Genomic DNA, 10,241 nt, shown 5'->3' with positions numbered 1-10,241 from the left:
ATTCTCTTAAGTATCTTGAATGAACTATCAACTTTTAGTTTCAATTTTCTAAATTTACCTACTAAAAACTTCTCATTTCTTAGATAAATCCAAACCAAATCACTCTCATTAAACTCTACATGCTTTTTGAGTTTGTTAGCCGTTGACATGTATCACTCATTTTTGCTTCTCAATGGTTGCTTGAATACTCTCACGTAACTTCTTTATCTGTTTAACTCTCTCATCAACATTTTCACTAAATTGTTTAGTTAAAAGTTGAATAAAGAACTAAGTCTAAAGGACAAGTAGGATTAGCACCGTAAATAACCTCAATAAGACACTTATCAATGCTATGATACATGGAACGATTGTAGGCAATTGTTTTTCAACGGGGCCTTGGAAGTGTGGGGAAGGTTTTCGTTGCTTCTGGATGTAACGCCCAAGGTGCCCTCTATGAATGAGCTCCTCAATTTGATTCTTTAGGTCATGACACTCCTTAGTATCGTGGTCGTAGTCGCAGTGGAATTTGCAATACTTGGAGCGATCTCTGAGCTTACATGGAGTCTTCGATGAGTTGGGCGCCCTTAAAAGCCCCTTCTCTTTGATTTGTAGGAAGATCTCCATTCTGGACGAGCCCAGGGGGCGAGGAGGTGGCCTCGGTAGTGGCAGTTCGGACCGATCGAGCTTCCTTCTTAGTGGACCCAAGGGCTGCCCTTGGGATTGCTCTGTATGAGGTCTCTTATGTTCTTTGCGTTTCCCTGCAACTAGGGCCTCAACGATAACGTACTGGTTTGCATGTTGGAGCATCTCAGGAATGATTGTCATTCGTCGTTCGACCAACGACTAGAAGAACCTGGTGTTAGGAACGAGTCGACACTAAACGGGGGGGGTGAATTAGTATAGTAGATAAAATCACGTCGGTTCGAAAATCTTTTGTTTAATTAAAATCAATCTCGGAAAGATGTTAACTTAAAACACGTTCATAAGAGTGTGCAGCTAAAGTAATGAGAAAGTATGGCAATTTATAATTAAAGTAAATAGCAAAATAGAAATGCAAACCGAGTTTATAGTGGTTTAGTCATCGTGACCTACATCCACTCCCGATTCCTCCTCCATTGAAGCCACTAGCATCTACTATCGGTCTTCCTTCAATAGGCGAAGACCAACCACCTTTTTACAACTTTATTATCCTTTTGCAAGCTCAGGAGAGAATCTTTACACCCACACTTACTCCTCTCTTAAACTATACTAACACTTAGAGCTTTTGAGAGGAGTTCTCACAAGATTACGTCGACCGATGGCCCAAAGCCTTCTATCGATACGTCGACCGATCCTTCAGCTCGACGTCCAATCTTCTGACATGTTTTTCTCCAGCCCAACATGATTCTTCATGCTTTAATTGTCTCTTCCAGATTGAAGCTTACTACGTCACTCAAAACACAGATCAAATCATAAACATTATCAATTGGTTTCATCATCAAAATCCGAGATTCAACAATCTCCCCCTTTTTGATGATGACAATCAATTGATGACGAAGTTAACCTTAACTCCCCCTATCAATATGGCATATGTGAGATGTAACTTGAATTCAAATTGAATTCAAGTTAAAGCAAATTTAATCATTAATAATTATAACATGTCATCATAAAATCATGCATAATCAAATCATTCAATACATCTTTCCATGCGTGATTGTCATTGTAACTTCTCCCCCTTTGTCATCAACAAAAAGGAGAAGTGCAACTAGCAAGTTTTTATATATAATTTTAAATCATTTAATAAAAAACATAATCTCAAGTTTTATCATCATGCAAGTTAGCATGTTTTAGAGATGTGCAGAGTTTAACATGTTTGCTTTTCTTTGCAATGTTTAAGCTAGCAAGTTTTGGAAAAAGAATACAAGATAGCATTTTTGCCTCTTGTTGAAGTGTGTAAGCTAGCAATTCTTGCTTTCTTTGGTAATGTGCAAGTTGAAAGTTTTGCTTCTTGAGATAGGCAAAATAGCAATTCTTGGTGATGTTCAAGATAGCAAGTTCTACATCATGCATACTAGTGAATTTTACAACATTTGAAAGTTGGCAAAGTTTTGCATCTTTTGAGATTAGCAAGCATTTTGCTTCTCTTTCTGATGTGCAAACTAGCAACTTTTCTCCCCCTTTGTCATTGTCAAAAAGAAGGGAAGAATATAATTTTATAATTCTTTTCCTTTTACATAAATTTCTAAATCATGACAAAGATAAAGTATTATTCTTAATTGCAATATGGTATCAGAAAATGATAATTATTGACTTTCACATCATTTCATAAAAAATCATAGTATTGCATGTATCATTCCAAATCATAAGTATTTCAAATCATGATGGTATCTAAATGTCAAATTATATTACATCCTACTATGCATGATCATAACTTCTCATTTGTATGTATCAACATAATATTATGAGTATTTCATGCATAATTTCATATTATTATATGAAGAATATCAAGAAAAATTAGTTGGGTGATGAGATAAACACTTCATGAATGCAAGAAATTATACATAAAAATCATATCATGAAAGATAAAATATCAAAGATCACGAAGGATTAAGCCATGAATACTAAATGATATGATTTATCTTGACAAATCTCCCTTTTAGTAAATAATAAAAAAGAAATATGGAAGTTCAAAAACAAGATCTTGATTCATAGAAAAATTTCAAGTATCAATATCGAGAATTCAAGATCATGATATCGATAAAGATATTCCTATAGCAAAAGGTGTCATGAGAGAACACATAAAGGATCTCGATTCATGTATAATATCTCTCAATTCAATATGAATCATAAATATTATAGTTTTGAAAAATTATGATTCATTTGGATAGTAATAGTAAAACGAAACATCGAGGATAAAAGATCTCAATTCATATAGGGTAAATCTTAAGTTATAAATGTCGAGAAATCAAGATAAACATCATGGTTAGATGAAACTCATCCAAATTCAAATCAACAAATCATCAAAATTACTTTTAAGAGATTCAAAATGACATAAATACTTTATCAATCTCTTAGTGAAAAATCGATAAGATAAAAAAAATTTTCAAGAAAAATAATTTTCTCTTTTTAGTTGTTTCAATTCATGTGATTTATTTCATAGAAGCATGTCCTTTTCATTTATGCCAAATAAAAATATGCATCAACGTTTAAAACCGAAAAAGAACTTTAAATACAGTAAAGATCGATAATCCATAAATCACAAAAATCATCATACATAATTTCGAAAGATAAACTCATTAAGCATGATATCAAACCTCTTAGCATTTTCATTAAAACATCAAGCATGATTTCATTGAACGTAAGGCATCTTCAATCAAAATCGAAAAGTAATACGGAACTCAACATGATACACATTATTGCTTCTTAAACATAAGATTAATCTTACTAGGTGTACAAGTTGTTGAATCTCGGATTTTGATGATATAATCAATTGGTAGGTTAATTGATCTAATTCATATTATTGAGTTAAGTGTGCAGGATTAACTACGATAACTAGAAAACATAAAGCAAGGATACCGGAGTCGAGTTCGATGGACGTTTAAGAGACCGAAGAATCATCGGAGATGCTGCCGGAACCAACCGAGAAGAAATCAGGAACGTGTCAGAATTTTCGGAAGTTCGCCGAAGAAATCGTCGGAGGTTCGCGGAGATCACCGAGAAGGCTCGGCTACTCGTTAAAGTCATCACAAGATTGGGAGCTTGCTGGAAGTCCGTCGAAAGAAGTTCTTCGGAAAGCTCGCCGGAACAAGATTCGACGTTCGCGGTTGAAAACATGCTTATGATGTTTTTAAGTTATGTAGTTCACTTGTAATTGGGATTAGGATTAAGAGATAATCCTATATCCGGGTTAGGGGCCAATTGGGCCCAAAATTAGATTTGGTTTGGGCTAAATTTAAAGCCCAACCAGTAAACCGAAGGGTCTGGCGATGGAACCTCTAGACTGGGTGGTTGCATCGTCCAGCACCCGAGAACTGGGCGGTGACACCGCCTGGGCTAGGCGGTTGCACCGCCCAGCACCCGAGCGCTGGGCTGTGGCATCGCTTGGCTGGGCGGTGGCACCGCCAGCATCGGGAACATAAGAGAATTCAAATTTTTTGGAGCCCAAATTTGAATCCTCTTGAGGCCTATAAATACCCCTCAAGTCTCAGCTGAGAATACAACTTTTTGAGCAGCAATTGATTGAGAGAAAGGTCTTAGAAAAGTCTTAGCAAGTCTTGTTTTCAATTTGCTAGTGTTCACCTCCTTCCTTCTCGAAAATTTGTAAGAGAGTGAACCGCTTGTAAAGAGTTGTAAGAGGGGTATTTACCCTTCCCTTTCAAGAGATTTGCTAGTGGAAGGTGGGAGCCTCATCGAAGAGGGGCCTCGCAAGTGGATGTAGGTCATTTGACCGAACCACTCTAAAATTGGAGTAATCTCTGGTTTGCGTTTACTTATCGCAATTTATCTTACTGCAAACTTTCTTACGTACTTTATAATCTTGCTGCACTTCTTTACGAACACGCATCTAAGTTAAACTTTTCAAGTTCAGTTTTTTTTTTATCGTGCCAACGATTTCAAAAACCAACGTTTTAATCCGCTGCACTAATTCACCCCCCCCCCCCCCCCCCTCTTAGTGCTCTTGATCCTAACACAAATATTATTTTGTTATATTTTCATAAAGCATGCAATTGTCATGATTATTTTTTCAAAATAGCTAGAAAAAGAAGCATGGTATAATTTTTAAGTGAAGTTCATCATTTTGTCTTCATCGGTTTGCTTTTCGTCATCGGATGAGCTCGATTCATCCCAAGGTGCTTCTTTCTTCTTACTTTCATAGCAAGTAGTTGCATTCTTTATAAGTTTATTTTTATTCTTTAATTCTTGTTTCATGAAATTTCTAAATTTTATAGTGAGAAGTTCAAAGTCATCATCATCATCACTTAAGTTATCACTCAAGTGGTTTTCTAGTGTTTGAAGTGTCAAATCCATTCTTTGGAAGGTTGTTCTCATGTTCGTTTTGTTCATCATATTCATCGTGTGCATTGTGCGCTATTTCATATGTCATCATCCCAAGGTACTTCTTTCTTCTTGCGTTCATAGCAAGTAGTTGCGTTCTTTTTAAGTTTATTTTTATTCTTTAATTCTTGTTTCATGAAATTTCTAAATTTTATAGTGAGAAGTTCAAAGTCATCATCATCATTACTTGAGTTATCAATCAAGTGGTTTTCTAGTGTTCGAAGTGTCAAATCCATTCTTTGGAAGGTTGTTCTTATGTTCGTTTTGTTCATCATATTCATCGTGTACATTGTGCGCCATTTCATATGTCATCATCCCAAGGTACTTCTTTCTTCTTGCGTTCATAGCAAGTAGTTGCATTCTTTTTAAGTTTATTTTTATTCTTTAATTCTTGTTTCATGAAATTTCTAAATTTTATAGTGAGAAGTTCAAAGTCATCATCATCATCACTTGAGTTATCACTTAAGTGGTATTCTAGTGTTCGAAGTGTCAAATCCATTCTTTGGAAGGTTGTTCTCATGTTCGTTTTGTTCATCATATTCATCGTGTGCATTGTGCGTCATTTCATATGTCATCAATGAACCAAAAATTTCTTCAAGTGAAAAATTATTGAGATCTTTTGCCTCTTGTATTACAGTTATTTTCAGATCTCAACTCTTTCGAAGGGATCTTAATATCTCGTTAACAAGTTCAAAATTTAAAAAATATTTGCCAAGAGCTTTTAAACTATTGATGACATCCGTAAAGCGGGTGTACATGTCAATAATAGTTTCACTCAACTTCATTCAAAACAACTCAAAATCATGCATCAAAAGATTAATATTTGAATCTTTTACTCTACTAGTGCCTTCATATGTGGTTTCAAGAATGTGCCAAATATCGAAAGCCATTTCGCAAATAGAAACTCGATTAAATTTATTTTTGCTCAAAGCACAAAATAGAGCGTTCATAGCTCTAGCATTCAAAGAAAAAGCTTTCTTCTCCAAATCATTCCATTCATTCATTGGAGTAGAAGACTTTTAAAAATTATTTTCAATAATATTTCATAAATTTAAATCTAAAAAAAGCAAGAAAACTCTTATTCGAGTTTTCCAATATGTGTAGTCTGTCCCATTGAACATGGGAGGACGAACGAGAGAAAAACCCTCTTGAAAGCCAAAAAGAGCCATTTCTGTTAGGTGTTAAACTAAATGAGAAATAACCTAGTTCTGATAACAACTGTTAGGAATGAGTCGGCACTAAGAGGGGAGGATGAATTAGTACAATGGATAAAATCACGTCGATTCAAAAATCTTTCATTTAATTAAAACTAATCTCGGAAAGATGTTAACTTGAAACACATTCGTAAGAGTGTGCAGCTAAAGTAATGAGGAAGCATGGCAGTTTATGATTAAAGTAAAGAGCAAAACAGAAATACAAACCGAGTTTATAGTGGTTCGGTCGTCGTGACCTACATCCACTCTCGATTCCTCCTCCGTGGAGGCCATTGGCATCCACTATCGGTCTTCCTTCAATAGGTAAAGACCAACCACCTTTTTACAACTCTATTCTCCTTTTGCAGGCTTAAGAAAGAACATTTACACCCCCACTTACTCTTCTCTTAAACTATACTAACACTTAGAGCTTTTTAGATGAGTACTCACAAGATTGTAATAGTGTTTTTCTACTTTTTGCTCTCAATTCTTGTGTGTATTAACCAGGGATGAGAGTGATATTTATAAGCCTCAAGTGGATTCAAACTTAGAGCCTAAAAGAGTCTTATCCCTGGTTTCCCGAGTCCTAATGATACCACTACCTGTGCTAGGCGGTACCACCACCTGCAGTACTAACATTGGGAGGTACCACCATCCAGTCTGGCAATACCACCGCCTGACATAATCTCAGAGATTGTGCCACGACGGTGCCACCTATTGGGTCACTGTTTGGGCCTTATACTTGGCCCAACATAACCCAACCTTAGCCCAATTGACCCTTAATTAAGCTGGCCCAATTCCAACCCAATTATGTGCTAACTATAAATTTAAAGACATTTAGTAAGCTAAATAAGTCCGTAAGTCTAGGTTTCTTTTGGCGAGCTTCCGGCGATCTTCCAACGAACTTCCGACGATCTCTCGGCAATGTTCCAATGGACTCCTGGTAAGCTCTTGGACTTCACAACAATCTTCTTGGTGAGTTCCAAAGAGCTTCTTTGGCAAGCTCTTAGACTTCTCGGTCAATTTCGGCAAAACTTCTAATGAACGTCCGAATTTTCGATGAACTCTCAAACTCCCAACGAAATCTTGTTCTTGACTTCAGGACTTCATTTTGCTTTATGCCTTGATCGCTATTATAGTTAATCCTGCACACTTAAAACCCACTTCGATCTAGACAATTATTACAAAGTTTGAATCAAGTGTTGTTTGGCATGTCATTGGTTTATCGACGCTTTATCTGATTATTTAGTGAATCGTCCTCTCTTGCGGCCTATTGCCCAATCGGTCAATTGACCTCCGCAACTCCGATTTCCTTAGTGCAATTTCTGCTCTTCTTGGCCTAATGCCCGAACTTATGGCCTGAAGTATTCTGTCGATACGTCGACCGATCCTTTGGCTTGACGTCCAATCTTCTGATATATTTTTCTCCCGCCCAACATGATTCTTCCTGCTTTAGTTGTCTCTCCCTGATCAAAACTTCCTACGTCACTCAAAACGCAGATCAAATCATAAACACTATTAATTGGTTTCATCATCAAAATCCGAGATTCAACACCTGGATGGATGCAGTCCCATCAAGAATGCTTGCATGATCAGAGAGGTGTGGGCATCTAGGACTCCTCGGATTTCAACGGTGAAACAAGCAACTAAGTGAGAGAGGGGTTCATCATCCTTTTGACTCAAGCCAAGTAGCATGGCCACAGATGGTTTCGGCTATGCACTGGCCAGGAAATTGAGCTCAAATTCCCTTGCAAGTTGATCAAAAGATGATATGGCGGTTGATCTGAGTCGGGTGTACCACATCCGAGCCGAACCTCGGAGTGTAGTTGGGAATGCTCGGCACATTAGAGCATCGGACGTGCCATACAGGGCAATATGAGCCTAGAAAGCGGTGATGTGTTCGGTGGGGTCGGAGCCAAGCGGCAACATGTTCGGCGGGGTCGGAGCTGTCGTCGTAAGCTTTGAGTGTGGGGAGGCGGAAGCTCAACGAGATCGGTTTGTCTTGAATTTCTTGCACAAAGGGAGATCCTACCACAAAGGGTTTCTTGAGCTCTTCTTTGTACTTATGGAACTCCTTCTAGACCTCGTCTAGATGTTGATTGACCGAGAATAGCTGAGCTCGGAGGGAGTCCATTGAGTCAGATGATAGGGTGTTGGGCTCAGGGAGGCTCGAGGTGGTGCGTTGGGGACCCAGGGTACTATGCTTTGGGGTAGACCTTGGGTTTCCCGATCACCCCTCGTGCGATGGATCGACGCCCACTGCTTGGGGTTATTGAGGAGCCGGGGATGGTGCTCTTGGTTCAGGAGCAGGGGTCGGCGGGTCCCGTGGTGGTAGTGGCGATTAGGATGACGTCGACTACTCGGCATACTAGGGGACGAGGGGAATGATGGCCTACATCATTCCTACTAAGGTTTGGACTTGGTGCATGAGTCTGAGGAATGCCTCGGTTGAGATGGGAGGCCATCCCATGGTGGTCCCGGGGGGCATCAGCCTAGGATTTTTAAACAATCGCCAATAGTAGCTCGGAGTTACGGTGGTGGCGTTCCCCTCCAAGCTCGAGGGAAGTGGAGGCTGCCCTCCGAATTTGAAGGTTGGGTGAACCAGGAGTGGCTCTTCTCCGGAATGCTCTCCAAAGTTGCTCGGTTGGGCGCATTCTTGCGACATCGGGCCCTCCTTCAAGCGCCAAAATATTTGTACACCATTACGCCATGGCCGAGGAGTCAGCACGGCTCAGCTCGATCCCAGATATCCAAGGTTGATCACATGAGAACTTTGGTGGCCGAGGCGGACTTCAGGTCGGGTTGATCTGCTAGCCTCACTACCCGCTTCTCTGTCACTAGCCCTTGCACTCAAGACGAGGTCGGGAGGGGGATTTCCTGACTCGACCCCTCCGAAGTTTAAGTTAGAATGGCGTGGAATGATATAGAGTTGAGTGTCCCCCCTTGGCATCAGCCAAGCGGTGGGCTCTTATACTTGTACATGGGAGTCGGTCATGTTGTGCGGGACGGCATCGAGCTATGTCGTCCCGAGTTTTTCGGGGCAGCTTCATACCCGACGATGTCGTCCTAAGTTTTTTGGGGTAGCTTCATACCCGACGGCATCGTCCCAAGTTTTTTTAGGCGGCTTTATCCCCGACGATGCCATCCCAAGTTTTTTGAGGCGGCTTGGTACTCGACGATGTCGTCCTAAGTTTTTTGGGGCAGCTTCATAACCGACAACTGTTGAATCTCGGATTTTGATGATGAAACCAATTGATAGTATTTATGATTTGATCTACATTTTGAGTGACACAAGAAGCTTCAATCAGGGAGAGACAATTAAAGAAGGAAGAATCATGTTGGGTCGAAGAGAAACATGTCAGAAGATTGGATGTCGAGCCGAATGATTGGTCGACGTATCGGCAGAAGGCTTCGGGTCATGGATTCGAGTATCGGGCTAAGAAGAGTAGAAATTGTGCCAAGGAAATAAGAGTTACAGAGGTCAACTGGCCGACCGGGTAATAGGCCGTAAAAGAGGACAATGCGCTGAAGAATCAGACGAAGCGTCGATGAACCAATGATATGCCGGACAACATTTAATTTAGCTTTGTAATAATTGCCTAGATTGAAGTAGGTTTTAAGTGTGCAGGATTAACTACAATAGCGATCAAGGCATAAAGCAAAATGAAGTCCTGGAGTCAAGAATGAGATTTCGTTGGGAGTTCGAGAGTTCATCGGAAGTCCGGACGTTTATCGAAAGTTCTACCAGAATTGACCGAGAAGTCCAAGAGCTTGCCAAAGAAGCTTATCGAAACTCGCCTAGAAGATCATCGTGAAGTCTAGGAGCTTGCCAAGAGTCCGCTGGAACGTTGCCAAGAGATCATAGGAAGTTCGTCGAAAGATCGTTGGAAGCTCGCTAGAAGAAACCTAGACTTACCGGACTTATTTAGCTTAGTGTATACCTTAAAATTCGTAGTTAACACATAATTAGGTTGGAATTAGGCCAATTCAATTAGGGGCTAATTGGGCCCAAGTTTGGGCTATGTTGGGCCAAGT

The sequence above is a fragment of the Musa acuminata genome, chromosome BXJ2-1, assembly GCF_036884655.1.
Source record: "Musa acuminata AAA Group cultivar baxijiao chromosome BXJ2-1, Cavendish_Baxijiao_AAA, whole genome shotgun sequence".
Taxonomy (NCBI): domain Eukaryota; kingdom Viridiplantae; phylum Streptophyta; class Magnoliopsida; order Zingiberales; family Musaceae; genus Musa; species Musa acuminata.
The sequence above is the reverse complement of the archived record's forward strand: the minus strand, read 5'-3'. Positions refer to the sequence as shown.